This window comes from Anomaloglossus baeobatrachus, chromosome 3, assembly GCF_048569485.1.
Source record: "Anomaloglossus baeobatrachus isolate aAnoBae1 chromosome 3, aAnoBae1.hap1, whole genome shotgun sequence".
NCBI classification, from domain to species: Eukaryota; Metazoa; Chordata; class Amphibia; order Anura; family Aromobatidae; genus Anomaloglossus; species Anomaloglossus baeobatrachus.
The window spans coordinates 697,030,951-697,056,356 of NC_134355.1; the positions used below are offsets into that span (position 1 = coordinate 697,030,951).

The window sequence follows — 25,406 nt, forward strand, 5'->3', positions numbered from 1 at the left end:
CTTCTGTGATTAGTGATGGATGGACAGTCTCGGTGCTCAGCTCTTCTGTGAATAGTAATGGATGGACAGTCTCGGTGTTCAGGTCTTCAGTGATTAGTGATGGACGGACAGTCTCGGTGCTCGACTCTTCAGTGATTAGTAATGGATGGACAGTCTCGGTGCTCAGCTCTTCTGTGGTTAGTAATGAACGGACAGTCTTGGTGCTCGGCTCTTCTGCAATTAGTAATGGATGGACAGTCTTGTTGCTCGGCTCCTCGGTGATTAGTAATGGATGGACAGTCTCGGTGCTCGGCTCCTCTGTGATTAGTAATGGACGGAGAGTCTCGGTGGTCGGCTCTTCTGTGATTAGTGATGGATGGACAGTCTCGGTGCTCAGCTCTTCTGTGAATAGTAATGGATGGACAGTCTCGGTGTTCAGGTCTTCAGTGATTAGTGATGGACGGACAGTCTCGGTGCTCGACTCTTCAGTGATTAGTAATGGATGGACAGTCTCGGTGCTCAGCTCTTCTGTGGTTAGTAATGAACGGACAGTCTTGGTGCTCGGCTCTTCTGCAATTAGTAATGGATAGACAGTCTTGGTGCTCGGCTCCTCGGTGATTAGTAATGGATGGACAGTCTCGGTGCTCGGCTCCTCTGTGATTAGTAATGGACGGAGAGTCTCGGTGGTCGGCTCTTCTGTGATTAGTGATGGTTGGACAGTCTCGGTGCTCAGCTCTTCTGTGAATAGTAATGGATGGACAGTCTCGGTGTTCAGGTCTTCAGTGATTAGTGATGGACGGACAGTCTCGGTGCTCGACTCTTCAGTGATTAGTAATGGATGGACAGTCTCGGTGCTCAGCTCTTCTGTGGTTAGTAATGAACGGACAGTCTTGGTGCTCGGCTCTTCTGCAATTAGTAATGGATGGACAGTCTTGGTGCTCAGCTCTTTAGTGAATAGTGATGGATGGACAGTCTTGGTGCTCGGCTCCTCTGTGACATTTTAGAGCTAAGGCCTGGGCCACACGGGGATCTACTGTGATCCACGCATGACATTCGGCTCACGCTGGCAGCACAGCAAGAGTCGAGTGACATGCAAGTGTCACTGCGACTGAGGTCCGATCATGCGATCGGACCTCAGCTGTGGGGGGCGGGCTGACACTGAGGAGGGGAGGGCTGGCTCTGAGGAGGGGAGGGATTTCTCTGCCTCTCTCCTCCGTAGCTGGCTATTGCCTTTCTCGCCCTGCACTCGCGGTACACCGGTGTACTGCAAGTACGGTGCGATTTTTCTCTCGCCCCATAGACTTGAATGGGTGCGAGAGAAACAAGGATTGTATTACACCGGCAGCATGCTGCAACTGTTTTCTCGGTCTGATTAGGGCTGAGAAAATAATCGCTCTTGTGCGCTGACACACAGGCTAGTATTGGTCCGAGTGGAATATGATGTTTTATCACATTACACTCGCTCCGATTTTCATGCCGTGTCTTTTAGGCCTAAGAGTCAAAGTTTTCTCCAACATGTTGACAAAATCGCATAAAAATTTACAGACTTACATAAAATGACTCGAGGGGAGATCATTTCTGACAAGTTTTGGCAATTTATTTTTTTAATTCCCAAGTCAAAGTCAACAAGAAACATCAAACCACGTTCAGAACGGGATTTCATGTTACACTGTTACTTGTTTGTATATGACCCTCCTGAATTGTAAAGCGCTGTGGAATATGTTGGCGCTATAGAAATAAAGATTTTTATTATTATTATGGTGAATATAAAAGAAGCCAGGAAAACAGATAAAACAGATTTCAAGAAAGGAGCAAATGAGACTATGAATAACGTGGAAATGAAATCAAACAGACTAAAGACAAAAAATCACAATAATGAGTCGAGGACAAAGAGGGGAAAAGACAAATGTAGTTTTTGGAGAATGTGAAGAAGGGAAGAAGGAAAGAAAGAGATTGGAGGAGGAGGAAGAGGAGGAGGAAAAAAATGAGGAGGAGAACCTTGTGTTCAGATAATCTACTAAATGCTAGTGCATGCCCTCATAATCTCCCGCCTCGACTACTGTAACATCCTCCTCTGTGGCCTCCCTGCCAACACGCTCGCCCCTCTCCAGTCCATCCTTAACTCTGCTGCCCGACTTATCCACCTCTCTCCTCAATACCACCCCGCTTCTCCCCTCTGCATGTCCCTCCACTGGCTTCCAATCTTCCACCGTATCCAATTCAAACTTCTAACACTGACCTACAAAGCTGTGCATAATCTTTCCCCTCCGTACATCTCCGAACTACTCTCCCACTACACTCCAACACGTCACCTCCGGTCCTCCCAAGATCTCCTCCTCTCCTCCTCTCTCATTCGCTCCTCACGCAACCGACTCCAAGACTTCTCCCGAGCATCCCCAGTCTCCTGGAACTCGCTGCCTCAACACGTCAGACTATCCCCTACCCTTGCAAACTTCAAACGGAACCTGAAAACTCATCTGTTCAGAAATGCCTACAATCTACAATGAACTCGCTGCCGCCCGACCACCGTGCGGAGCTGCCGCCCGACCACCGTGCGGAGCTGCCGCCCGACCACCGTGCGGAGCTGCCGCCCGACCACCGTGCGGAGCCGCCGCCTGACCTACACCCCACCTATTGTCTCCTCCCCATAATCCTATAGAATGTAAGCCCGCAAGGGTAGGGCCCTCTTCCCTCTGTACTAGTCTGTCTACTGTAACTTGTATACGTATTTTGTATGTAACCCCCTTCTCATGTACAGCACCATGGAATTAATGGTGCTCTATAAATAAATAATAATAATAATAATAATAATCTGCTATATCTGCCGCCTACCTGTAGTAAGAGAGGAGATGTAATTACCCTTATAGAAGCTCCTCGTCAGGTGATATTGTTTAGGAAAATGAATATTGTGACCTCGTCAGTAATGTGGTTTCTTCAATCTGAAGATAATTATATAATTCTAAGAATAAATAGTCCTTCGAACTGGAATCGAACCAGTGACCTAAGGATGTCTGTGTTCCACCTACAGTCCTCCGCTCTACCAGCTGAGCTATCGAAGGATCCTGAGTGATGACTACTCTGCTGGTGTCACCTGGCTGACTGTCCAGGTTAATGGTTTACCTCACACTGTTGACGGGTGACTAGGCCGCTAACTGAATTGTATATCCAGCTAATCCCGGCCTCACGTGGCTGATTTTTCAGCTTCTCTGCCGTCCGGTCCCGGTGCTTCCTGCTGTTATTTCCTCGGATGAAACCCCTTTATTTTTGCCTAAGAACACGGCCATGAATAAAGAATGGGATCTAAACCTTCTACATCATCAGCTTCTCCCACCATACAGGACAATGTGGAGATGATGCTTTTCCCCAGTGATGGAAGCCACATCTCAAGGCAAAAGTGAGAACTAAGTGTCTCGTGGAACAAAACTCTGATATTTTAGGTCCTTGGCAGGAAACTCCACAATTCTCAGTCCCACCGAGAATCCTCAAAATGTGACTAAACCCCTGAAATTATGTGAACTTCCAAGCTCTGATGAGAGAAAACATGGTAGTCAGTTAAGATCTGCCCTGAGGCCGATATCCAGCCACCGAGGGAAGGGCAGATGTCGCGGGCGGAGGAGGGGATGCTGCGCTCTCCCACTGCTCGGGTCCGGCTGCTGCGGCCTGCTGCTGCTCGGTGGCTCGAGCGATGGGCCGGATCCCGGGGACTCGAGCGGTGTTCCTCGCCCGTGAGTAAAAGGGGTTTAGTTGTTGGGGTAGTTTATTGTCCATGACGCCACCCACGGTTGTGGTGATTGTGTGGACACCACCGCTGCTCTGTCTGGGGATCCCGGGAGTGGTGGTATGGAGCAGCCAGTTGTTGATTTGCCCCTCTGTGGGTAGGGGGTTTGGTGGTCCTGGGGCCCAGTGATGGGGTTGGGATGGTGGACGGGCGAGTTATGGGGCCTGTGGAGGTGCAGGGGCGCAGGGGCAGAGCTGTGCCGCACGGCACGGAGGTACTCACTCAGCCAAAGGATAATGACAAAGTTCTCGGTAAACAAGCGGCTGGTTGGACGGGTCCCTCGGACGGCTTCGGTGCTGATGTTCCCTACAGTTAGCGGTGACGGTCTCTTCCCTGCAACTATGTGTAGTCCTTTGGTAGCGATGGATTCCCACCGGTAACCCGCTCCCCGACCTGGATATGAGCCGGAGGAGCCCCTCTCTTGCCCGCAGGCGCTGGCCCTGGGAAACTGGTGCCTTGGCGGTGGCGGTGTCTCCCCTTAACGGTCGGACTGTTGCCTTCAATCGGGACTTGGTTGTTGGGAGACCCAGTGGTCCCCTTCACTGACGGATTTGGCAAATTATGGCGACTCCTAGCCTTGCCGGGATCCGAAAGGCCCCTGCCCTGGTGCTGACTGTTCTTTGTATACCGCTCCGGTACCGCCGGGTCACCACCCGTCCACGGTCCTTTCGGCAACCTCCGAGCAATCTCTCCTGCAGACGGTCACCGCCGTCTGCCAACCTTGCTGTCTCAGTCCGGGGCACACACCCGGACCAACTTCAGGCTTCTTGATGTCACTTTTCTCTTTTCACTTCTTCCTTCTCTCACTACAACTCCACTGTTTACTCCTCACACTTCAAACTCTCAAACTCAACTGAACTGCCTGGTTTTCCCGCCTCCAGGGCTGTGAACTCCTCGGTGGGTGGAGCCAACCACCTGGCCCACCCCCTGGTGTGGACATCAGCTCCTGGAGGAAGGCAACAAGGATTTGTGTTTTGACCTTGGTGTTCCTGCAGGGAATGTGGGGTGCGTGTGGTGTTGTGACCTGTGACCCATGGCTTGCCCAGGGCGTCACATTCCCCCTTAGCAAAACGCAGACCGTCCTCGGGCTGCCCGTCCAACACTGGTTTTATTTTCCTTTTGTTTTTCTGAAAAGATAAAAAACGGTAACACATATACAGGTATACTAACATCATCCCACAGCGGGAGGCACATTTCTTAAACGTTACGGTTTTAACGGTTAACGGTTACGGTCTCCGCTCTCTCCCACCCAAGCAACCTGGCCCTGATGCTGCCCCTAGAAAACAGGCAGCACCCCTTGACCCCAGTCCTGCACCAAGTTACCTGAGCGGGATCTGTCCTTCCCCTCCAGAGGGTAGCCACCGGTTCCTGTGGTGGCTGGGCCCCAGCCGGCTCTACTGCGGGCCCTCCCTCCAACCTGCCTCTCCGGAGGCGGCAATTGCGGAAACGGTAACGGTAACTCAACTTATTTACAAGCCACTAACGTCTGTGGTTGCCCTGCAAGTTCACGGGCTTGTCCATGAGCAGTTCCTCATGCAAACAATTTGAAAACGGTCCCCACGGGGACAACGGTGCCGGCAACGGCCGGTTTTCCAAATCACGGTAGGACAATCAGGTAACTGTTCGGTTCCATTTACTTATCATTTTCATTTTCAACAACTTGCAAACACAAACAGACTTTCTGGTCCCAATGGGGACTGGACAACAGGGTTACGCTGCCCTACTCAGAGTCTTCGGCTTCACCTGAGGGAGGGGATGCAGCACTCACACGGGCCTCCTGGCTGCCCCTCTATTTCGCATCTAGGGCAAACCACCCCCTCTCTCCACAGTGCCGGGTGTACTGAACTATGTCGCCCGGCATCAGGTTACGACCGGGGTGCTCTTCGGGCAGGTGAGCATTCACATCCCGCCGGGCTATAAACACTTCGGCCTCCAGGCCCGGTTCATAAATAAATCCATAGCCCCGGCGGACATCAAACCGCCTCACCTGTCCCTCGTACAGCGGGCCCCGGACACGGAAAGTCGCCTGACGGAGGTTCTCTTTTTCCCGGATTGCACGGGCCACCAACTCTGCCTTCTTTCTTTCCCTCTCACCGATTTCCAGGCCCAGCGGTACCGGTTCCCTGTCCCAGTACGGCGCTGCTGCGAGATCCGGCGCACGGGTCGGGCCCCGCGGGACATTTTGGACGCTGCCCACTGTTAGGGATCTGGGCGGCAGGTCCCGCGGCGTCTTGGCCTTGGGCGCCGCCTTGCAGCGGCAACCCGGCGCAACCTCAGCCGAGGTGTAGGGGATGGGCACAGGGGCTTTCCGCTGCTGGGCCTTCGGCACGGAGCAGGCTGTCGGCTCTGGCTCGGGGGACCTCTCGGGGGACGCCTCCAGTTCGGGCTTCGGGGCCTTCCACGGCAACACCTCCGGGCGGCTACTGGCTCCGGCTGCAGGTCGGCCCGCTGGGCGGGCATGCTGGGTATAGCTACCAGTTGCGGTGGCAGCGGGCCTAGTGGCGGGGTCACGGCTTCCGGGACGGGTGGCGAGGGAGGTAGCAGGGGGAGAGGGTCTGGACCGGGTCCCGCAGCCGCGATGACCGGCCCTTCAAGGGCATCGGGGCGTGGGTCACTCACCCTCCCTTCCTCAGCTTCCTCCTCACGTCTCCGCACGGCCGCTATGACATCAGCCATGTCAGTCTCCCACTCCTCCATGAGGAGCTGCATCTTGACCTGCAGCCTCTGGTAGAGCTGCGCGGTCCGGATCTCCACCCACGCCGCGGTTCCCGGCGCGGGGGCTACGGTGCTTCTAGACGGCATCCACATGTTGCTGGCGGTCTCTCCCAGGAACAAGATGGTTGCAGGGTCCTGGCGTCCCTGCTTTTATAGCTGCGTTCACATGCAGCCAGCTGCCATTTCGTCCATCCGTGTCCCCCTTAGCGTCTTGCTGGCCCCTCCTCTATTGGGGCGGGGTTTTGGCCTTCGCGCCTCTGCTACTCGAGAAGACGCTCGAGCGGGAACTCTTTGCGCCAAAGATGGCGGCTTCTGAAATTTTCCGGCCGGACACCTCCGGCGGTCACAAGGCGCACCTCTACCCAACGGCAGAGCGGTAAGATCCTGTTCGTGACGCCAAGTTGTCTCGGGCGGAGGAGGGGACGCTGCGCTCTCCCACTGCTCGGGTCCGGCTGCCGCTGCTGCTGCGGCCTGCTGCTGCTCGGTGGCTCGAGCGATGGGCCGGATCCCGGGGACTCGAGCGGCGCTCCTCGCCCGTGAGTGAAAGGGGTTTGGTTGTTGGGATAGTTTATTGTCCGTGACGCCACCCACGGTTGTGGTGATTGTGTGGACACCACCGCTGCTCTGTCTGGGGATCCCGGGAGTGGTGGTATGGAGCAGCCAGTTGTTGATTTTCCCCTCCGTGGGTAGGGGGTTTGGTGGTCCTGGGGCCCAGTGATGGGGTTGGGATGGTGGACAGGCGGGTTATGGGGCCTGTGGAGGTGCAGGGGCGCAGGGGCAGCTCTGTGCCGCACGGCACGGAGGTACTCACTCAGCCAAAGGATAATGACAAAGTTCTCGGTAAACAAGCGGCTGGTTGGACGGGTCCCTCGGACGGCTACGGTGCTGATGTTCCCTGCAGTTAGCGGTGACGGTCTCTTCCCTGTACCTATGTGTAGTCCTTTGGTAGTGATGGATTCCCACCGGTAACCCGCTCCCCAACCTGGATATGAGCCGGAGGAGCCCCTCTCTTGCCCGCAGGCGCTGGCCCTGGGAAACTGGTGCCTTGGCGGTGGCGGTGTCTCCCCTTAACAGTCGGACTGTTGCCTTCAATCGGGACTTGGTTGTTGGGAGACCCAGTAGTCCCCTTCACTGACGGATTTGGCAAATTATGGCGACTCCTAGCCTTGCCGGGATCCGAAAGGCCCCTGCCCTGGTGCTGACTGTTCTTTGTATACCGCTCCGGTACCGCCGGGTCACCACCCGTCCACGGTCCTTTCGGCAACCTCCGAGCAATCTCTCCTGCAGACGGTCACCGCCGTCTGCCAACCTTGCTGTCTCAGTCCGGGGCACACACCCGGACCAACTACAGGCTTCTTGCTGTCACTTTTCTCTTTTCACTTCTTCCTTCTCTCACTACAACTCCACTGTTTACTCCTCACACTTCAAACTCTCAAACTCAACTGAACTGCCTGGTTTTCCCGCCTCCAGGGCTGTGAACTCCTCGGTGGGTGGAGCCAACCACCTGGCCCACCCCCTGGTGTGGACATCAGCCCCTGGAGGAAGGCAACAAGGATTTGTGTTTTGACCTTGGTGTTCCTGCAGGGAATGTGGGGTGCGTGTGGTGTTGTGACCTGTGACCCCTGGCTTGCCCAGGGCGTCACACAGAAGTCTGGAGTAATCGGGGGCAGAGCAGGAAATATTCAGTCTGCACAGAAATATCATGTATTGGTCAATTAAAGAGTAAAACCTGAGGGGAAAAATGAAAAGGAAGAGAAATTTCCTGTCTGCAGCTGCTCACTCCCAGTCACCAAAGTGGCCACGGACAGTGCCTGTTATAGACAGCGAGCGCCGACATCATACTGCTGCCCAATGACTGATACACTGTGCTGCATCGTCCCAGGAGGAGAGATCTGGTCCAGCAGAACCGCGGCGTGGGTGGAGATCCGGACCGCGCAGCTCTACCAGAGGCTGCAGGAGCTCATGTGAACGTTGGTGGTATAGTGAACTGTCATCGATTTCATGTTAAAGGAAAAATGCTTTTTTTCCTTTAACATGAACCAGCATTCAGTACGGAGCATCGGAGGACACGGACATTGTCCTCTGCACATCACCAGCCTCAGCTCCCGGGGAAGAATTTCTCCTATATCTCTATCTCATAGTCAGTCAGAACCTTGGACTGAGCTCAAAATCAGCTGTAAAAAAAAACACTTGGAAGGGAAAAATACCAAGCAGGACGAACAGAGGGATAAAAGAAGGAAGAAAGAAGGGAAAAAGGGAAAGACACTGAGCAGGATGAACAGATGGAGAAAAGAAGGAGGCAAAAAGTGAAAGACACCGAGGAAGATGAACAGAGGGAGAAAAGAAGAAAGAAAGGAGAGAAAAAGGGAAAGACACCGAGGAGGATGAACAGAGGGATAAAAGAAGAAAAGAAAGAGGGAAAAAGGGAAAGACACCAAGCAGGATGAACAGAGGGATAAAAGAAGAAAAGAAAGAGGGAAAAAGGGAAAGACACTGAGCAGGATGAACAGATGGAGAAAAGAAGGAGGCAAAAAGTGAAAGACACCGAGGAGGATGAACAGAGGGAGAAAAGAAGAAAGGAAGGAGAGAAAAAGGGAAAGACACCGAGGAGGATGAACAGAGGGAGAAAAGAAGAAAAGAAAGAGGGAAAAAGGGAAAGACACCAAGCAGGATGAACAGAGGGAGAAAAGAAGAAAAGAAGGAGCGAAAAATTGAAAGACACCGAGGAGGAGGAACAGAGGGAGAATTGAAGAAAGGAAGGAGGAAAAAGGGAAAGACACCGAGCAGGAAGAACAGAGGGAGAAAAGAAGAAAGGAAGAAGGGAAAAAGGGAAAGACACAGAGCAGGAGGAACAGAGGGATAAAAGAAGAAAGAAAGGAAGAGAAAAAAGAGGTAAAAGGAAAAGACACCAAGCAGGATGAACAAAGGGATAAAAGAAGAAAGGAAGGAGGGAAATAGAAGGAAAAGGTGAAAGACACCTGTGACACCCTGGCCTATCAGGTCGTCACAGGATATTGTGCAATCTGCCCTTCTGCATGATATCCAATCCTCCTTGGTTACGGGTCCCTGACCTTTGGTGTTACCAAGAACAAGCTAATCAAAATCCTTGGAACACTCTGCGCCACACCCACCAGACACACCAGTGGATGGCCTGAAGGGAATAGGGTCACCCACTGGGGGGTTGATTAAGGGGAGGTCAGGAGTGTCAGGAGACAGTCAGTTAAGCAGTGACTCTCAATAGGAGAGGTCACAAGTGAGTTGAGCAGTGACTCTCAAGAGGAGAGGTCAGGAGTTGGGCTCCTTGAGTTAATAGGTGGCAGACGTTGGTTTGGGCCTGGTAGGAGCTGGACCCCGGTCGCAGGGGATCATGACAAGGGGCACGGACTGTCGAGGAGGACAGCCGGCGGCCTTGTGCCATCACCGGGCAGGGGCCAGGGCCCGACGGGGTACGTGGACCCTAGGTCAGAAAGTGGCTTCAGGCGTCCTGGCAATTTACCCGACGAGGACGGAGTCTTCAAGGTCTGTTCTCCACCCACTCCAAAATCGGGGTACTAGCTTAATGAGCGGGATAGGACTTTCCCACTACACAGTCCAGAAAATCCGAAGCGTGAACCCTGAGAGCAAGCTCACCCAGTTAGCCACACTGGTGAGCGGGACCCGACCAGTTTTATACTCAAGAGACCAACCAGAGAAACTAGGTGCCAAGGTAAAGGTCACAGACTAACAGGCAACACCTACGGGCACGGGATCCAGGTGTGCTACCTCCCAGCGGCAGCGGTGTCAAGAACTTTGGTTTACCACAGTTGTTGGTGTCAGCGTTATTAGACATAGTGAGTACAAAAGTGACCCTTACCGTCCCAACGGCACCTCCCCGTCACCCACATCGAGTCCTGGGGCACCCCTTCTACCCGTGGAGGGGATAAATACCTGGCTGCCCACACCACCAGGTACTCCCAACTGCAGCGGTGGTACTCCACCTTACCACACACCACGGGTTGCGTCACAAACTTCAAACTTAACACCCCCCTGTAAATACCCACCCTTTATTCCGAGTTGCCGCACGACTCCGACCCCCGGGTCCGGAGATCCCTCAAGCCACTGTGGATCCGGATCCGAGCAGCCCGGCTGCTGACGCGGGGGCGGCACACATCGAGCAGGATGAACAGAGGGAGAAAAGAAGAAAAGAAGGAGGGAAAAGGGAAAGACACCGAGCAGGATGAACAGAGGGATAAAAGAAGAAAGGAAGGAGGGAAAAAGGGAAAGACACCGAGCAGGATGAACAGAGGGATAAAAGAAGAAAGGAAGGAGGAAAAAGAAGGAAAAAGGAAAAGATAACGAATAGGATGAAGAGGGGGATAAAAGTAGAAGAGAAAGAGAGAAAAAGGGTAAGACACCGAGCAGGATGTACAGAGGGAGAAAAGAAGCAAGGAAGGAGAGAAAAAGAGAAAGACACTGAGCAGGATGAACAGAGGGAGAAAAGAAGAAAGAAAGGAGGGAAAAAGGGAAAGACATCGAGCAGGAGGAACAGAGGGAGAAAAGAAGAAAGAAAGGAGGGAAAAAGGAAAAGACACAGCAGGAGGAACAGAGGGAGAAAAGAAGAAAGAAAGGAAGGAAAAAGGGAAAGACACCGAGCAGGATGAACAGAGGCAGAAAAGAAGAAAGGAAGGAGGGAAAAAGGGAAAGACACCGAGCAGGATGAACAGAGGGATAAAAGAAGAAAGGAAGGAGGGAAAAAGAGAGAGACACCGAGCAGGATAAACAGAGGGAGAAAAGAAGAAAGAAAGGAGGGAAAAAGGGAAAGACACCGAGCAGGATGTACAGAGGGAGAAAAGAAGAAATAAAGGAGGGAAAAAGGGAAAGACACCGAGCAGGATGAAGAGAGGGAGAAAAGAAGAAAGGAAGGGGGAAAAAGGAAAAGACACCAAGCAGGATGAAAAGAGGGAGAAACAAAGAAAGAAAGGAAGGAAAAAGTGAAAGACACCGAGCAGGATGAACAGAGGCATAAAAGAAGAAAGGAAGGAGGGAAAAAGGGAAAGACACCGAGCAGGATGAACAGAGGGAGAAAACAAGAAAGGAAGGAGGGAAAAATGGAAAGACACCAAGCAGGATGAAGAGAGGGAGAAACGAAGAAAGAAAGGAAGGAAAAAGGGAAAGACACCGAGCAGGATGAACAAAGGGAGAAAAGAAGAAACGGAGGAGGGAAAAAGGGAAAGACACCGAGTAGGATGAACAGAGGGAGAAAAGAAGAAAGGAAGGAGGGGAAAAAGGGAAAGACACCAAGCAGGATAAACAGAGGGAGAAACGAAGAAAGGAAGGAGGAAAAAAGGAAAAGACACCAAGCAGGATGAACAGAGGGAGAAACGAAGAAAGGAAGGAGGGAAAAAGGAAAAGAAACCGAGCAGGATGAACAGAGGGAGAATAGAAGAAGGAAGGAGGGAAAAAGGGAAAGACACCGAGTAGGATGAACAGAGGGAGAACAGAAGAAAGGAAGTAGAGAAAAAGGGAAACACACTGAGCAGGATGAACAGAGGGATAAAAGAAGAAAGAAAGAAAGAAAGAAAGAAAGAAAGGGAAAAAGGGAAAGACATCGAGCAGGATGAACAGAGGGAGAAAAGAAGGAGGAAAAAAGGGAAAGACACAGAGCATGATGAACAGAGGGAGAAAAGAAGAAAGGAAGGAGGGAAAAAGGGAAAGACACCGAGCAGGATGAACAGAGGGAGAAAAGAAGAAAGGAAGGAGAGAAAAAGGGAAAGACACCGAGCAGGATGAACAGAGGGAGAAAAGAAGAAAGAAAGAAGAGAAAAAGGGAAAGACATCGAGCAGGATGAACAGAGGGAGAATAGAAGAAGGAAGGAGGGAAAAAGGGAAAGACACCGAGTAGGATGAACAGAGGGAGAACAGAAGAAAGGAAGTAGAGAAAAAGGGAAACACACTGAGCAGGATGAAGAGAGGGAGAATAGAGGAAGGAAGGAGGGAAAAAGGGAAAGACACCGAGCAGGATGATCAGAATGATAAAAGAAGGAAAAAGTGAATAAGGGAAAAAACATTTTATTACTTTACAGGAGTCTGGTTCTTTCCTCTTCCCCCTTCAGTCCATGTGCGGCAGTGATGGCTCCTGTGCATCCAGAAGGCCTCATGCTCTGTAGGATTTGTGTGTGAGGCATCAGGAAGGTCACATCACATATTGCACCAGTTATGCCATCTACACATATGGCCTGGGACAACTCATAAAGTCCCATGGCATTCAGTACCACCTATATGCTGACAACACTCAGATCTACCTCTCTGGCCTAGATGTCACATCTCTGCTGTCCAGAATCCCAGAGTGTCTATCTTCCATATCTTCCTTCTTCTCCTCTTACTTCCTAAAGCTCAATGTGGCTGTGGCGCTCCTGAGGCTTCCGTCGCCACAGAGATATGCACCTCAGGTAAGGACAAGGGTACAAACCGGTTCACAGGCAAATTCACACTACACCTATTGTCAGGCATATTTTGAGACCGGAGATAGTGGCAGCTACCCCCATGCTGTAGTCATGGGGGCCGTAAGACCCATCTCTTCTCCCATAGGGTGGGGCCTAGCAACGAGGAAAGTGGGAGGAGCTAACTGAAAGTGAGAGTAGAGACAGGAAGTTCAAAGTCAGTCAGTAAGGAGAGTAGTCGGTGAGAGAGTGAAGAGAAAGTGACGGAGAGAGAAGTTTCCTGGTGGAGATCCCGGGGCCCAGCTAGGCCCAGGTGACACCACAGACAGAGAAGAAAGGATCCCAGGGCCACGGAAGGGCATATTTGCTCGTGGCCTGCTCCACAGGAAGATCGGGTAGAGGGATCTGGCTGCATTCGGGGACGGTCTCCAGACAGAGGAAGAAAGACATTTCATCATAAAGGGACACCCAGGCTCAGGGTGGTTGCAAGCGCCCAGGGCCACAACCTGCCGTAGATCCCCTGGGAAGAGGCTAAGATTCCAGTCAGCAAGCCCCCTTGACCAGATTCTATGGTAGAGGCCAAGACAAGTTCATCTATCAAAGTCAAGGCTGAGAAGCCAGTGGAAAGAGACATAAAAGTGGTGCACCGGTATTAACCCTAAGAATTACCTGGGATCGGCGGAGGTCCCTGACAGTCGATCCCAGCATACCATTGGGCAACTGGTTTGTCGACACCTGGACTCAGAAACAGTGAGTAAAAGACCTTGAAACTGCAACTCCTGGTGTCTCCTCCCTTTTGTTCTACACTGCACCACCATTGCATAGACTCTTACAAGCACCAACGGTTGCCCCGGGGTACCGTTCCACCTGTGGGGAGCAGAACCATCCCAGCTGCCATTACATCAGCCCCGGAGGCCCTATCCAGCAGCAGCGGCTCCATAGCCGTAATCCACAGGTGGCGTCACGAATATATTTTCCATAAACTTTATTACAATCACCACCCCCACAGCCGCCATATTAGTTGACCCCGCCAGGCTCACGGAGTCGGGCCCTGCCACCGCTGACTACCCCCGGACTAGTCCGGCCCGACACCGGGTGTCCCAGAGCCCTGGGGTGGGCGAGTCAACCTTGGCGTCACGAACAGGATTTCGTGCCCGGTCCTACCGGGTACTGTGCGCCTTACAGAACTGTGTGACAAGACTGTGATTAACTGTGTTTTACTGTGTGAAAAAGCTGCCGCCGCCATTAGCCTTGCTGAGCGCGGGAGGAAGAGGGGCGTGCCTGAAGAAAGAGCGTGAAAATAAGCCCCACCCCCTTGTCTTGAGAAAAGAGCGCGAAGTTAAGGCCAGCCTCCGCTCTGCAAGGAGGGGGATAAAGAAATGGCGCATCAGCGAGCTAAAAGTCTGCAAAAGTAATTATAGATGCCAGACCAGAATGCTGACAGAATGTACTGGATCGTAGGCGGAGTGATGCTGGCCGTGGTGGGCTTGGTGCCAGCTTGGCGCCAAGCGCTGGTGCAGCCCCCGGCCCCGCCTCCAGACTGGAAAAGGGTGCAGCCGAGTGGCGTGGTCGAGTGCTCGAGCAGTGCAGACGCGAGCAGGAACCAGGCTGGAAACATGGCAGAACACCTGCAGCCAGGCACCCTAGGGAGCAAGCAACAAGACCCCGAGCTAAACCTTTTCCGGGAAGAAGTGGAGCTCCTCATCCGGAGGTTGAGCACCTTGCAAGCGGAGGTGGAGAGGTGGATTGATGAAGGAGCTGGAGGAGCAAGTGCCAAGAAGAACCGGGCGACACCCGAGGTCATGGGCCAGAGAGAGCAGGCCGTAGTGGTGCACCCGCGTAAGCAGCATGCCGCCCCTACTTGGCCAAGCCCAGGGCGCAATGAAGCACTGCCGCCCAGCCCTCCTGCAGGCTTGCAGGAGGTCCCCGCTGACCACACCGAGGCTTGGGCGATTACCGCTGATTCCGACAGTGAGGATGGCGCCCTAGACAGCCCAGACCCCGACCAACTAGTGGGTCCCTTACCAAGCCCTCCCACCGGCGTACCTGGCGCGTCCTCGCCTGGGATAAATTGGAACGCAGCACCGACCACGACCTGGGATTGGCTTATCCAATACTCCCTGCCTCGACCCCGCTTGCCACCCACATAGCCTGCGCACGGCAGCTGGAACAATTCCGGTATGAAAGGGAGTGCCGGGAGGAAAAGAGAAAAGCTGGGAGGAAAAGAGAAAAGCAATAGAGTCAACCAACCTGGCCTCCAAGGCCCGCATCAGGAGATCACGCAAAGGGTCCCAGGGCCCAGTCAGGAGGGGCCAAGTCCTGGACTTTAGACTGGAGGAGGGCTGGGGCTTCATACGGGAGCCCGGCCTGGGAAAGGATGTGTTTGTCTCCCGCCGGGATATAGAAGAACATCTAGAGAGAGGCCACCCAGGGCGCGATGTCCAGCCTGGCGACCTGGTAGAATATACGCGGCTGATGGGGAACCGGGGGTGGTATGCCCTAAATGTCCACGTACTGCATGAGGAAGCAGCCCCGGCGGAACCAGCTTGCCGCAGCTTCACTCCTGCCCGAACCTAGGCCGCAGCACCCTGAAGCAGACCTGCAACAAGCACGCAGGAGACCCAGACAATGATCTCCTTGGCCTACCTGCTGCCTGGAGCCATGACAGAGTGGGATCCCCACATCTACCCTCGTGATTAAGTAATGAAGAAGTAACAGAACTGTTAATAGCCCCTGTTTGTCCCTCATCCTTCTGAAAATGTTCCCTTTGCACCTCCCCATTGTTCTTTTTGAAGAAGCCACCTATCCCTGAAGTCCTGCCCCTTTGTGCTTTTTGAAGATGTCACCCCCCCACTGTCTATGTGTTTCAACAGGTAATTGGACTTGTTGTGGCCAAAGTGTATATTGTGTGTCTTGTATAAGTAATATGTTGATCAGTGACCAGGCCACTGGACGTAATGTCCAAACAAAGAGCCTCATGGTTAAACCTTATGGTCTCAAAAGGGTCATACTGGTAAAGGGTATGATTTAACCCACCAGGATGTCCCAGAGACAGCACACTCCAATAAACTGATATACAAAGACAGAAACGGAGTGTTTACGTGCAAATAAGCAATAATTTTAATATAAATAGTTCCAAATACATGTAAATAACATTAAGAAGCATAGGTCAGGGAAAGGATACATACACAAAGTCCCCGTGGATCATCCTAACTGTTGGTATACATATTAACAGAAATCAAGTGTCAGTATGTATAAGGGAACATGGCAAATGGCTGCGGCTAAATAAAGTGCAATGCGAACATGGATAGAGAATAAGGGGCTATTATTGGCTCAAGTTTCAGTATGTATAAGGGACCAGAGTACAACCGGCTGCGGTGGCCGGCCACCAGCACCTTTATTTACCAAAAGACTCGTGTGATTTGTCCAACTGTGAGTAACCAAACATCCCCTGGTACCTCCGGGCGTACAAGCCCCCGCCATCTCCATTCCCTGCACGGAGCCACTGGGTCCCGGGGCAACCATCCATACCCACGGAAGGGTTAACATCCAGCTGCCATTACATCTCACTTGGTTGTCCCACAACAGCAGCGGTGGAGCCACACTTCACCACACACCGTGGGTGGCATCACGAAATGAATATGGCCAAGCCCGTACAACTACGTCCCCCTTTTCATTTGGCGCGTCCGCGTAACCCCCGGGCCCGGAGGATCCCTCGAGCCACACAGCGGATCCAGATCTGAGCAGCCTGGCTGCTACAGGCGTGGGGGCAGCACACCCCAAAAACTGGCGTCACGAACAGGATTGTAACCCATCCACCTACCTGGTGGAAGTGCGCCTTGCTTTGGACAGTCAGCGGTGATCCGTTGAAAATTTTGGAGAAGTCGCCATTTTGCCGCCATTTTTAGGCGCGAAAAACAACAGCCCAGCGGAAAGATGTCCGCGCCTAATCCTGATGGCGGAGCAGCGCCTGCTGCTGGAGCGGTGACATGCAGATGTGGCAGATGACGGAGACATGGCGGCTCTAGCTCCAGTCGCAGGAGCGGGGGAATCGGTGGCCCCGGCGATCACCCAAGTCATGCCGATCACCTTGCCCTACGTGCCCGGTGCTGCCTGGCTACCTCAGTATGATGGAGAAAGAATCTACCTCCACCCCTCTCTGCCACTTTCCAGCCCAGAAGAAGATGATTAGGTAGCAGAACCCCGGCTACCCCAGTTGTGTAAGTCCCTGTTGGGACCGTTCACGGGTTTACAGCTAAAGTTCCTGATGTTTTAAGAAAGTTTTAAAAATGGACCACGGCCATTAACTGGCAGGCAAACCCAAAAACGTTTGGGCCTTGTAAATAGTCCCTGACCACCTTTCTCATCCCGCAGCAGTCTCTGGAGAGGCTGATTGGAGGAAGGGCCTGCGGTAGAGTAGGCCGAGGCCCAGTCACCATTGAGACTGGTGACTACCCTCCAGGTCAGGGGTCCCCGGACTTGGGGCCCGTGCCAAAAAGACTGTCGGGTAAGGAACTTTTCACCCGGCCCGTGTGGGGGGCACACCTGACCTGTTCCTGGACCTGGGCAAAGGGGTACGTACCTGTGTTAGCGGTGGCACCAGGGGGCAGGTTATTTTGGGTGGGTGTGCGGTGAGAAGGACCTGGTCCGTCCCGTGCTGCTTTAAATGTGTAACGTTTAAGAAATGCACCTCCCGTAAGGGAAGAAAACCAATGTACAAATCTTAATATACTTGTTGTCATGATTCGCCTCCCTATCCACATGGCTAGGGGGCGGAGCGTTCTCTCAGGCCTCACTTCCAGACCCTGGATGCCTTAAAAGCTGACACTTCCAGTGAACCAGCGCCGGCTATAAGCTTAGCTCTGCTTTGCCTCTGATTGCAGGTCCTGTGAGTGATATCCTGATCGGTCTGTTCCTGTGCCCCCGTGCCCTTGTCTGTGTTCTGTCCCCTGGTCGTCCCTCCTGTCCTGTGTCCCCCCCTCCTATTCCCCACTCGGTTGCTTCCTCCGGTACTGACCTTAGCCTGAATTTGACTTCGCTTCTGCTCGCTCCTCCGGTCCTGCTTCTGCCCGTATGGTGTTTGACCCAGCCTGTCTGACTATTCCTCACATACCCTGCAGTTCTGCCTCTCAGCTGTGCTGATTAGGCAGTGCATGAGAACGCTGTGCATTTCCTTCCTGGTTCTCATTGCTCTGTGTAGTGTTGTCTGCTGCAGAGCTCTGGCTCCCCCTGGTGGCAGCATTACACTTGTAAACTGTTTCTATTTCTACTTTTCAGTTCCAGTTCAAATAAATGCTGGTGGTTGGACAGCCCGCGGACGGTCTGTATTAAACCACGGGGGAATGTGACACTCTGGCAGAACCAGGTAGTCACACATTAGTCCCCGCACTACACCATCCCTCACAAGGTTACATTCAGCCGACCTGAAACCCTTGTCACCCCCCTCAGGGGAAGACAGGCACACCAGTGGGCGGGACCAGACAGTTAGGAAACGCCCACCTAAGGGTCTAGACAGCCCGGGGTGGGAAACACGTCAGAAAGGAGAAGGAGAGAGGGAGAAAAAATCTAGAGTTCAAGTTGAGAGGAGTGGAAGCTGGGGCTTAGGTGTAGCTCCAGTGGAGGTGAAACTCGAGTTGACCAGTGCCAGGGTTGGAGCCCTGGTGCCTTGGCTAGGTGGCAGACAGTGGTCTCCATCAGCAGACGACGGAAAGATGGCAGCCGGAGATCCGAGGTGAACCGGGGCAGGGTTGTTGTCCGCCGGTACCGACACCGGAGAACCGACCCGGAAACCGTGCACAGAGGGGGTACTTGGACCCTGAAGCCATGACCGGAACCAATGGCCTAGCTAATTAACCAATTGAGGGCAGGATTTTAGGTCCTGTCCCAACCAAAGTCCCAAAAGCAGACAACCACCCACAGAGAGGGATAGGGCAACCACCAGGGCCCAGGAGATCCCACGGGTCAGCGTCAGCGGGCACTTCTCCTCAGGTACACAACAAGCCGGGAGCGGACTCCCATGTTCCATACCGGGAAGTCCAACACAAACACAAACAGTGCAGAGGGAAAGGTGGCGACCACTAGCCCGGGTGGGGGACCAGAGTACAACCGGCTGCGACGGCCGGACACCAGCACCTTGATTTACCAAAAGACTTGTGTGATTTGTCCAACTTTGAGTAACCAAACATCCCCTGGTACATCCGGGTGCGCAAGCCCCCGCCATCGCCATTGCCTGCACGGAGCCACCGGGGCAACCATCCCTACCCATGGAGGGGTTAACATCCAGCTGCCATTACATCTCCCCCGGGTGTCCCACAACATCAGCGGTGGTGCCATACTTCACCACACACCGTGGGTGGCGTCACAAACTGAATATGACCAAGCCCGTACAACTATGTCCCCCTTTTCATTTGGCGTATCCGCGTGACCCCCGGGTCCGGAGGATCCCTAGAGCCACACAGCGGGCCCGGATCCGAGCAGCCCGGCTGCTACAGGCGTGTGGGCGGCACAATACTGGTGAGCATTGATTAGTAATGGACGGACAGTCTTGGTGCTCGGCTCCTCGGTGATTAGTAATGGATGGAAAGTCTTGGTTCTCGGCTACTCAGTGATTAGTAATGGACGGACAGTCTATGTGTTCGTCTCCTCAGTGATTAGTAATGGATGGACAGTCTCAGTGCTCGGCTCCTCAGTGATTAGTAATGAATGGAGAGTCTCGGTGATCTGCTCCTCAGTGATTATTAATGGATAGACAGTCTTGATTCTTGGCTCGTCTGTGATTAGTAATGAATGGAGAGTCTTGGTGCTCGACTCCTCTGTGAATCGTAATGCATGGACAGTTTCAGTGCTTGGCTCCTCTGTGATTAGTAATGGATGGACAGTCACAGTGCTCGACTCCTGAGGTGTTAGCCCCTCCGTGAGTAGGGGTTGTTGGTCCCGGGGCCCCGGTTGGGGAGGGAAGATATAGGTGCAGGTGCAGGGGCCGGATGCGGGGAGGCAGCATGAGCGCGGGTGCAATGTTGCGGTGCAGCGCGGTGCCAGATGGCACTGTTGTACTCACTCACTAGACACAGAAGGACAGAGTCTCTGGTAAACCAAACGGCTGGATAGATGGGGCCCGCAGCCGGCTGCGGTATTTTCGCTCTCCCCGGACGGGTTGATGGCGGCTGTCATTTCCCTGCACCTGTGTGTAAGTGTTTGACTCCTATGGCTTCCCAAGAGTAGTCCGCTTCCCGGCGTATACGTGTCGGGAGAGCCCGTTTTGCCCTGGCGCTGGCCCTTGGATCTCTGGCTCTTATTCGGACGGGTTGAGCTATTGCCTTCTGACGGGACTTGGTTGGGAATGAACCCCTGAGGTCCAGACCGCAATCAGAGAATTTGACCTTTACGGCGGCTCCTAGCCTAGTCGGGGTCTGAGTACCCTGCCTTGGTGCTTGGCTTCAATCTGATCCCCGGTTCGGTACCAGCGGGCCACCGCCCGACCCCGGTCCTATGGTTCCGCTGACCTCCACCAACTCCTGCAGACGGCCACCACCATCTGCTGACCTTGCTGATTGTGCCTGGGCTCCAAACCCAGACACACACAGTTATTGCTCCTCTCACTTCCACCTCTCAACTTCAACTCCTCCACACTCAACTCCCTTCAACTAACTTCAACTAACTGGCTTTTCCCACCTCAAGGCCTGTGAAGTCCTCAGTGAGTGGGGCCAACCGCCTGGCTCCGCCCCACCTGGTGTGGACATCAGACCCTGGAGGGAGGCAACAAGGATTTTGTTTGACTGGTGTACCTGGCCGGGGGAGGGTGTGTGTGTGTGTGTTGTTAGTGTACTGTGACCCCTGGGGTCCAGGGCGTCACAGATAGACAGTCTCAGTGCTCGGTTCCTCAGTGATTAGTGATGGATGGACAGTCTCGATGCTCGACTCCTGGGATGGACAGTAATGGATGGACAGTTTCGGTGCTCGGCTCCTCGGTGATTAGTGATGGATGGACAGTCTCGGTGATCGGCTCGTTTGTGATTAGTAATGGATGGAGAGTCTCGATGCTCGACTCCTAGGTGAGTAGAAATACATGGACAGTCTAGGTGCTCGGCTCCTCGGTGATTACTAATGGACAGACAATCCCGGTGCTCTTGTGACACCCCTGGACTAGTCAGGTCATCACAGAGTACTGCACGATCTTTATCTCCCGGTGCAGGACTCCACCCCCCCATGGTTCTGGGTTCCCAACTTGCTCTACTGCCTCCATCAGCATCCACAAATCCCACACTTCGCACCACACCCTGTCAGGCACACCAGTGGGCTGTTAAGCTGCAATAGGGATGCCCACCTAGGGGTCAGGCAGGGAGGTGGGAGGTGACAAGACAGTTCAGTGGTAGCCCTCAAGCAGTGAGGAGCTCGAGGAAGCAGGGAGTTGGAGCTCCCAGGGGAGAAGAAGATTGGGTTGCAGATGGTGGTCTGGACCCGGAGGAGTTAGAGACCCGGTCACGGGATATTGGGACTGGGTGCCTGGCTAGTCGACGAGGACGGTCGGCAGCTGCGGTCCAATAGCCGGTCTGGGGCTGAAAGCACGTCGGGTACTGGACCCTAGGTCGGGGAGAGGCTTCAAGCAACTCGGCAATTAACCTGCGGGGGAGAGGGCCTTTCTGGACTGTTCCCACAAAGCTCAGAGATCGGGGGCACTACTGCAACAAAGGGGATAGGGCTTTCCAAACAAAGCAGCCCACAGAAATCCCAAGCGTGAGCTCCTGAGAGCAAGCTCCTCTGCTGCTCATAGTAAGGAGCGGGGCACGGATAGCTTCAAGCTTACGGGCCACTTGGACACTTCTAAATTCTATGCACGGAGGCAGGACCAGACCATCTGGCAGTGCTGCAGGAGACGGAACCCAGACAAGCTCCCCAAGAGGGCAGCGGCACCCAGAGACTTGGTTTACCATGTTGTCAGCATCTGCTTTCCTTCTAAGTACCTGATTAACCACTGCTATCAGCGAGTCTGCACTCCCACTGCAATCAATCCACCATTCAGGGTTCCGGGGCCTTTCCCTAACCATGGAGGGTTACGTCATCTGGCTGCCCAACTCCATCACCCCGGGTACTCCCGACGGCAGCGGCGGTACTCCCTATTACCGCACACCACGGGTGGCATCATGAACTACCTAACTCCCCTGTAAATAACCCTCCAGCACGTTTTGGAGTGACCCTGAGCCCCCGGGTCCGGAGACCCTCGAGCCACGACTAGCGACGCCTGGAGGCGAGCGGTTCGACCGCTTCTGGGGCGGTACACGTCCAGGACACTCTGCTCCTCAATGATTAGTAATGGATGGACAGTCTCATGCCGGCGTCACACGGTACGATATATCGGGCGATATGTCGTCGGGGTCACGTCGGTAGTGATGCACATCCGGCATCGTCTGATATATCGTAGTGTGTGACAGCTACGTGCGACGGTAAATGAGCAGAAATACCTTCTCGTTCATCGTTGACACATCGCTCAGTTTCAAAAAATCGACCGTCCGGTAGTTCATTGTTCCCAAGGCAGCACACATCGCTCCGTGTGACACCCCGGAAATGATGAACACAGCTTACCTTCGTCCCGCCGGCAATGCGGAAGGAAGGAGGTGGGCGGGGTGTTTACATCCCGCTCATCTCCGCCCCTCCTCTTCTATTGGGCGGCCGCTGTGTGACGTCGCTGTGACACCGAACGTCCCTCCCCCTTCAGGAAGTGGATGTTCGCCGCCCACAGCAAGGTCATCCGGGAGGTAAGTACGTGTGACGGGGGTTAACAACTTTGTGCGCCACGGGCAACTAATTGCCCGTGATGCACAAACGACGGGGGCGGGTACGATCGCTCGTGCAATCGCACGATAGATCGTCTCGTGTGAAGCTTGCATTAGTGCTCTGCTCCTCGGTGATTCGTAATGGACAGTCTCGGTCCTCTACTCCTCGGTGATTAGTAATAGATGGACAGTCTCGGTGTTCTGCTCCTCTGTGAATAGTTATGGATGGACAGTCTTAGTGCTCGGTTCCTTCGTGATTAGTGATGGACGGACAATCTTGATGCTTGGCTCCTCAGTGATTAGTAATATCCAGTCTCGGTGCTCAGCTTCTTGGTGATTAGTAATGGATGGACAGTCTCAGTGCTCGGCTCCTCTGTGATTAGTGATGGACGGACAGTCTCAGTGCTCGGCTCCTCGGTGATTAATAATAGAAGGACAGCCTCTGTGCTCGGCTCGTCAGTGATTAGTAATGGACAGACAATTTTGGTGCTTGGCTCCTCGGTCATTAACAATGGATAGACAGTCTCAGTGCTCGGCTCCTCGGTGATTAGTAATGAACAGATGGCCTTGGTTTTTGGCGCCTCTGTGATTAGTAATGGATGGACAGTGTCAGTGCTCTGCTCCTTGGTGATTAGTAATGGATGGACAGTTGCAGTGCTCGACTCCTCGGTGAGAGTAGTAATGCATGGACAGTCTTGGTGCTCGGCTCCCCGGTGATTACTAATGGACAGACAATCTTAGTGCTCGGCTCCTTGGTGATTAGCAATGGATGGATAGTCTCAGTGCTCGGCTCCTCTGTGATTAGTGATGGACGGACAGTCTCAGTGTGTCGCCCGGGGACCAGGGGTACTCATATCCGGGCCACGGGGTCACTTCTGTGGGTATCACGATGGCGTGACCCGGTCTGTGATCCCAGGCTCCACAGTAAAAGGGGATTTGGTAAGGGAGATTGTTCGTGACGCCACCCAAGGTTGTGGTGAGATTGGAACACCACCGCTGCTCTGGACGGGGATCCCGGGAGTGATCGAATGGAGCAGCTAGATGTTAGTTCTCCCCTCCGTGGGTAGGGGGTTGGTTGTCCCGGGGCCCGGTGAGGTAGGTGGATGGGTAGCAGGCGGGTTACGGGGCCTGGTGAGGTGCAGGGTCGCGGGGGCAGCGCGGTGCCGCACGGCACGGTGGTACTCACTCAGCCGGTAATGATGATGACATAGTTCTCAGTAAACACACGGCTGGATGGACGGGTCCCACAGACGGCTGCGGTTGTTGTTTCTCCCCTGACCCAGTTTGGTGATGTAAGTCCTTTCTTTCGCCTCCATGCACACTCCTCCTGCGTTCCGGCTTCCAGCTGGCTCCCCGGTTCAGTACCGGTGGGCCACCACCCAACCCCGGCTACCTACGGTTCCACCAACTGTCTCCCCGGCTCCCTGCAGACGGCCACTACCATCTGCCTGACTTTCTGTACGAGGCCCTAGGCTCCAACCTAGGCCCCTGGCTATGTCTGCCTCTCTGCAGACCTTCTCTCTTCCTCTGCCTGAACTTGACTGCGCTTGTTTCCTGCCTCAGGCCAGCTAAACTCCTGGGTGGGCGTCTCCATCTCCTGACTCCGCCCACCTGGTGTGTCTGTCTGAGCCCGAGGAAGAAAGCAGGTCACTTTGAGGATGTCTGCTGTGAACTGCTGGGGGTGGGGGTGTGTGTGTGTTGTTACCTGTGGCCCCTGGCTTGTCCAGGGCGCCACATCAGTGCTCGGCTCCTCGGTGATTAATAATAGAAGGACAGTCTCAGTGATCGGCTCCTCAGTGATTACTAATGGATGGACAGTCTCTGTGCTCGGCTCCTCAGTGATTAGTAATGGACAGACAATCTTGGTGCTCGGCTCCTCGGTCATTAGCAATGGATGGACAGTCTCAGTGCTCGGCTCCTCTGTGATTAGTAATGAACAGATGGTCTTGGTTCTCGGCGCCTCTGTGATTAGTAATGGATGGAGAGTGTCAGTGTTCTGCTCCTTGGTGATTAGTAATGGATGGACAGTCTCTGTGCTTGGCTCGTCTGTGATTAGTAATGGATGGAGAGTCTCGGTGCTCGACTCCTCGGTGAGTAGTAATGCATGGACAGTCTTGGTGCTTGGCTCCCCGGTGATTACTAATGGACAGACAATCTTAGTGCTCGGCTCCTTGGTGATTAGCAATGGATGGTCAGTCTCGGTTTTCGGTGCCTCAGTGATAAGTAATGGATGGACAGTCTCAGTGCTCTGCTCTTTAGTGATTAGTAATAAATAGACAGTGTCAGTGCTCTGCTCCTTGGTGATTAGTAATTGATGGACAGTCTTGGTGCTCAGCTCCTCTGTGAATAGTAATGTAGTAATGGATGGACAATCTTGATGCTCAGCTCCTCGGTCATTAGCAATGGATGGACAGTCTCAGTACTCGGCTCCTCGGTGATTAGTAATGGACAGATAGTCTCGGTTCTCGGCGCCTCTGTGGTTAGTAGTGGATGGACAGTTTCGGTGCTCTGCTCCTCGGTGATTAGTAATGAACAAAAAGTTTTGGTGCTCTGCTCCTCAGTGATTAGTGATGGATGGACAGTCTCGTTGCTCGACTCCTTGGTGATTAGTAATGGATGGACAGTCTCGGTGCTCAGCTCCTCGGTGATTAGTAACGGATGGACAGTCTCTGTGCTTGGCTCGTCTGTAATTAGTAATGGATGGCGAGTCTCGGTGCTCGACTCCTCGGTCATTAGTAATGCATG

The 25,406-nt window shown here is 53.6% G+C and overlaps 1 non-coding gene across 1 annotated transcript; it reads right to left on the reverse strand.

Annotated features, from left to right (window-relative positions):
- Positions 1-2,952: 2,952 nt before the first annotated feature.
- On the reverse strand, positions 2,953-3,038 carry TRNAY-GUA (transfer RNA tyrosine (anticodon GUA)). The gene is given in 2 exon segments: positions 2,953-2,988; positions 3,002-3,038. It is a non-coding gene; the product is annotated as a tRNA-Tyr (tRNA).
- Positions 3,039-25,406: the final 22,368 nt, after the last annotated feature.